The sequence below is a fragment of the Sciurus vulgaris genome (genome assembly GCF_902686455.1).
Source record: "Sciurus vulgaris genome assembly, chromosome: X".
Taxonomy (NCBI): Eukaryota; Metazoa; Chordata; class Mammalia; order Rodentia; family Sciuridae; genus Sciurus; species Sciurus vulgaris.
Window position 1 is genome coordinate 4,179,402 of NC_136471.1, and position 6,312 is coordinate 4,185,713.

Here is a 6,312-nt window from a genome sequence, read left to right on the forward strand (position 1 = left end):
CAGGCAACTGCACTGCCAGCTGGGCTCAGGTCCTGGCATTTGGCCACTGCTGAAGGGCTGCTTGGGGACTTTACCCTCACTCTGGATCTTTCTGAGGCCCTTGCATCAAATAGTGGGAAGCAGGCCAAGGAGAAGGGGCAGGAGGATGTGGCCCAGCATGACCCTTAAGCCACTTGGCCTGCCAGCACCCCAGCAGCTGCCACGCCACCTGCCCCTGGGCTCACAAGGACTCATGCAAGTGGAGTCCTGGGAGCTTGCGCAACCCCTCCTGTCATTCATTTGTTCACTCATTCATTCATCCAGACCCATTAATTGACTCCCTGCTGTCAGCCAGTTACTAAGCTGGGTACCGGGGCTTTCAGGATGCCCGCCCACAGGGAACCCATAGTTTCCCATGAAGTCAGACATGAACTGCTCATTTCAGTCATTGGCATGATTCCAGCACTTTCTCCAGCTTTCCTGAGTTTCCCCAAATCCTGTCTTCCCTGTTTTCCCCAGTGCTACTTCCATAGGTTTCCCTAGACTGGCTCTGGACAGTATCTCATGCAACCAGCTGTCAGACCACAGGACCTTGGTTCTTTGGCTTGTGCTCCAACCCCCCATCTGACCCCCAGCAATCATGGAGGGCACTATTGTTCCCCTGCCAGCATGGGGAGTGGCTCAGATTTTATCATGAAAGCCTCCCAGCCCTGACAAGAGCCCTCCTTTATGTCCCGTGTGCCCCTCACCTGCACCACACTGACTCCTCCCATTTCCTCATCTCCCACCATACCTCAAGCACCTGGGCTGACCCTTGCCTTGGCCCCTCCCCCCAAAAAGTCCTCTGACCAGTGGAGGGCACTGTCAGTCATCCTGTTAGCATCTGCTGCCACTGACCACTTGCCACCTCCTGGTGCCAGGTTTTCCTCTGCACTCCCTGGCTGCTACTCCTGCTTGCCCTTAGACTCGTGCTCTTTACCCTACCCCTTACAAATGTCAGACAGGATAGGGACACATTGGAGCTTCCTATGCTGTCACAGGAATATCAAATGGTCCAGTTGCTGTGGAAAAGTTTGGTTCCTCCAAAAGTTAAACACAATTACCTAAGACCCAGCAAGTCCATACCTGTTGTACACCAAAAGAACCGCACACAGACTCAGAAATTGTACACCCTGAAAGAATCAAGTCCCCTCCTTCTTGTGTCAGATGATGCAAGCAAGGCTCCAGTTGGGGGAGTGACTTTCCCAAAGTCCCAAAGCTGGTCAGTAGTTGAGTGGAGACTAGAAACCTTGGCTCCAGCCCTCCAGCAGGTGCCTTTTCTATCCTCCTTTTTTTCCCAACCCACTGCTCGACCCTTTCCAGTTTGCCTGCACTGGTCGTTTCCCATCTCTCATTCTTGGCTACTCCTGTTGACCTCTGGGGTTGTAGCAGCCCCCAAACCCTGGTGTTGGTGCTCCCCACAATACACACACACCCCACTTATAACTAGCAGTTGCATGCCAAGAAAATCTGCAAGACCCAAAGGGAATTGATGAATTGCCTTGGGAACCAGGAAAGTTAAGCCATTCTGAAGACCATGCTCACTTCATAGGAAAATCACTGGAAACTGGTGTAATGGGAAGCCTGAGAGAGTTTACTACCCACCTAGTTCTTAGGGACTTAAATGCCTCTCTGCTCAAGGCTCCTGGCATTGCATGTGATGCAACAAGAGCACACTATTGGACCTTTACAGAGGCTGAACCAGTGGAACTGTCTGATCTTGGACATTCAGCCTCCAAAACGGTGAACTACATAAACCCCTTTTCTTTAAAAAACAACTTGCCACCAGTGTTTTATTGCAAAATGGAGAATACAACCAGTAAATAAATTCAGTATATATATATATATATATATATATATATATATATATATAAAAGAGCACACTGTTCTTTCCCTAGGGGAACAGGGCAGCAGGTGAAACCTGAGTGATCTTTGCAAAGTTCACACAGCTCAACTGGGTACCAACTCACGGGCATGCTTTTTCTGCCTTACTTTGTGTAAAGGGAGCAGGTATTGGAGAAAAGCCTGAGGAACAGGCTGGTGGGTGAGGACCCTGAGAGCGAACAGCCATGGCAGGGTCAGAGGACAGAGTTTAACCCAGGAGCAGAGAGGAGGCTGGCCTAGAATTCTCAGGGCAATGTGGTCCTCTGAAAGAAAGGGCAGGGTGAGGAACAACAATGAAAACAGGAATTCCATGAGGTGCCAAGAGCCAATCTCCATATCATTTCACAAAACTATCTGACAACTTCTGTCTGTGGTATTTCTTCTTCTTCTCCACATACCACTCTTTCCTGGCGTGCTCAGCACCGTGAGGGGATGCATGGCTTTCTGGGATCCAGATGGCATGTTAGGGGAAAGTAGAGGGAAGGTAATAGTAGATCAGGGCTGCAGCAGGTGCTCAGGCAAGCTCCAACTCCAGCTTCAGTAGCCAAGGTGGCAGGAGAGTTTTGAAGTGCTCATGCCTCCTTAACAGCAGCCAGAGGAGCCCACAGGCTTTGAGAGACTTCTGCAGGCCTTCCACATACCTAAACTCCACCACTAGAGATGCGATCCTCTGCATTGAATGTTGCCCTCTTTCTGCTCTCTTCTTCTCAAGTCTGTAATAGTTACACCTTCTCCTTCACATAGTCATTGCACTCATGCTTAGAGGCAGTGATTTGATCACTACAGAACTCAAGGTCCAGAGAGGGCTATCAATTTGTTCTAAGGAGCCCAGCTAGTTCAGTACTCTTGATCTTGAACACTTATATCTGTACCCTGCAGTCTACAACTGATTGTAACTTCTTCCTTAAGGGACAATTAAACAATTAACTCCAAAACAAGCCTTTGCTTGAGGGCCCAAAATCCACATGGGAACTACAGAGATTTTAGACCTTAGAGTTGAAACTATAATTCTTTCAGGCAGCCCACAAACATCTTTTTGAATACCTCTTCTGAGCCAGGCCCCAGACTTCCTACTTAGTGGATACATAATAGTTCCCCAAGATCCATAGGTCCTAAACCTTGGAACTTATGAATGCTACTTTATGTGGCAAAAGGATTTTACAGATGTAGTTAAAGATCTTGAGATGGGGATATTGCCCTGGATTATCCAGGTGGACCACAAATGAATCCCACATATCCTCAGAAGAGGGAGATTTTTATGACACACACAGAAGAGGAGGCTACTTAATGACAAAGGGAGAGATTGGACTGGTGCAGCCACAGACCAAGGAATGCCAGAAACCCCCAGAAGCTGGAGAGGTAATGGAGTGTCCCCTGCAGCCTCCAGAGGGAGTGTACCATCCAACAGCTTCATTTTGGACTTCTCCCAGCACTGGTGAGCAATGCCAAACTGGGTTGCTGATGAAAGCAAAGCAGCTGGTGTCCTCTCTGAATCCCTCTGGTCCCTGGATATCACTTTGGAATGGTAGGAGAGGTGACTTATCCCTCTCCCTCTGGTGTGGAAGTGACCAGCTTAACATACTGGGTACTCCTCAGGGACACAGCCTGGGCCTTGTTCTTATAGTTGCTATAACAAACTATTATAATTCATATGTTAAAGCCTTAACCCCCAATGTAACTGTATTGAAAGAGAGTGCAGTGAGGAGGGGATAAAAGTGATCTGACGTTCAAAGTGTGGGTCTTTCCATAACTGGATAGGTCAGTGCTCTCATAAGAGGAGGAGACACCAGAGATTTTCCTCCACACGTGAAGACACAGCAAGAAGGTGGCCATCTGCAAGTAAGGAACCCTCAGCAGGAACTGAATTGACCAGCATCTTGCTCTTAGACTTCCCCACCTTTGAAACTGTGGTAGTTTAAGCCACCCCATCTGAGGTATGTTGTTATGACCGCCTGTGGAGACTAACACAGCAGTGTTTGCTTTCCCCCTCATCAGTGGCTTAGACATGCGCATGACTTTATTAGAAGCTATTTGAGACCTTTTGGCAAGTAATGTGGTATAAATCATAGATCCTAATCAAAGACTTGGTGGCTTCCTGGAGATTGGAACCCAGGGTTTCTTATTTATATGTGGCTCCCTTCCCTTCCAGAGAGCAGGCAGGCACTACTGCCACCCTTTGCCACCGAGTGCCTTCCTTCCTCGTGTGTAATGAGTACATCTGTGCCTTATTGGTGTTCTGGACAGCAGTCTTTCCCACAGCCAGTACAGAGACTGTGTCTTCTTGTTCAAGGCTGTATGTGATCTTTTCTTTGTGGGGGGCGGGTACTGTGGATAGATCCCAGGGGTGCTTTACCACTGAGCCACTCCCTAGCCCTTTTTATTTTTTTATTTTGAGATGGGGTCTCACTGAGTGGCTTAGGGCCTCACTAAGTTGCTGAGGCTGGCTTTGAATTTGCGATCTTCCTGCCTCAGGCTCTGGACCCCAGCCACTGGGACTACAGGCATGTGTGCCACCATGCCCTGCGGTTGTATGCATTCTTTTTTTTTTAATTTTTTTTAAATTTATTTTTATTGTAAACAAATGGGATACATGTTGTTTCTGTTTGTACATGGAGTAACAGCATACCATTTGCATCTTCATACATTTACATAGAGTAATGATGTCTGATTCATTCCGTTATTTTTTTCCTTCCCCCCACCCCTCCCACCTCTCTTTTCCCTCTAAACAGTCCCTCCTTCCTCCATTCTTGCCTCCCTCCCACCCCCCATTATGTGTCATCATCCGCTTATCAGTGAGATCATTCGCCTTTTGGATTTTTGAGATTGGCTTATCTCACTTAGCATGATATTCTCCAATTTCATCCATTTGCCTGCAAATGCCATAATTTTATCATTCTTTATAGCTGAGTAATATTCCATTGTATATGTATATACCACAATTTCTTTATCCATTCATCAATTGAAGGGCATCTAGGTTGGTTCCACAGTCTGTATGCATTCTTAATACCAGGTGCTTAGTGGACACTTAGTCAATAATCGAGAGCCTGATTGACGGACAGAATGAATGAGTGAAGGCTTTCCCCTGCTGCTTGAGGCGTTTCAAAAAATAACTCCCTCCCATTCCCCTTTCAACCTCTGACCAACCTTCCTTCTTCATGATTTTGAGAAAACTGTATTTCTCACCCAGAACTCTGGATCTGCCAGATTCACAACTGCCACAAGTGACTGTGGAGAGAATGATAACTAGAATAAGTGAGCAGGAGGGTGTCTGGGTGTGTGTGACTTGAGAGTGCATGTGTGAGAGCACACTGTGTGTATGGGAATATATGGGTTTGTGTATGTGTGAATGACAGTGTGTGTGAGCATTGGTTGTGAAATGATATGAGTGAGGGCTCATGTGTGTGCAGTTGTGTGTGTATGTGAAGGCATGTGTGAGTGAGCGAGCATGTGTGAATGTGTGAGGGTTTGTGAGAGCACGTGCAAACGTGTGTGCATGCCTGGGGGTGCGTGTGTGAGGGAGGGAAGGCATGTGGAGAGTGCAGTGGGGAGACGTGTTCAGGAGCAGGAGGAAATGCATGTGAGTGTGAGATCCACAGAGGTGGGAGAGAAAGAAGCACAGCACAGCAGCAGCTACCTAACCTCTGCTGCTTGGGAGTCTACACCCAGCCATATGCAAAGTGTGCCTCTGCAAAACTGTGGACCCATGGGCTTTATGCCTCCAGGTTGCGTGCCCGCCTGGCCCCTCACCTGGCCTCGTGAAGACCAGAGCCAACGAGGTCGCAGCCGGGGCTGCCGCTTCACCTTGTATCCCCTCGGCACCTGCCCAGGGCCTCTCTCTGGGGGCCTGCCAGGCAATGTGGGTTGAATCGAATTGATGATAATTATTCCTGGCTGCAGGGCCCACTGCACAGTGAGCATTGGCCCTGTCTGCTGGGCAAGCTCCTGCTATTCTCCTCAGAGCTGGGAGCTCCCTGAGCTCCACGCCTGCAGATCAATGAATCCACTGTCCAGAGTCAGCTCAGAGGGTTATGATACAGCTTTCAAAGTCAGCAACAAATAATCCCTGGCTGCTAACACTCGATTAAGCAGACACTCATGGAGAAGCTGGATTAATCCAACAGAACCCAAGGCACTTGTTGCCTTAGAGGCTGGCCTATGCAGATGTGCCAGCTTAAGAGGTAAACATCACTCTGTGCTTGTGATGAGCTGTTGGAGGATATGGCCACACCACGGGCAGCTCTTGGGGCCAACCACTGCTATCATGAGGTGGGCAAGTTGACCTCTAAGAGAGTCCTGGACCTTTCCAGGACTATGGTGACAGAGGAGTTAAGGTTGGGCTCTGGGCTCTAGACAGGAGAGAATGGGGTAGAAAGTGTACCCAAGATGTTACTGATAGCTTGGTGTGTGTCC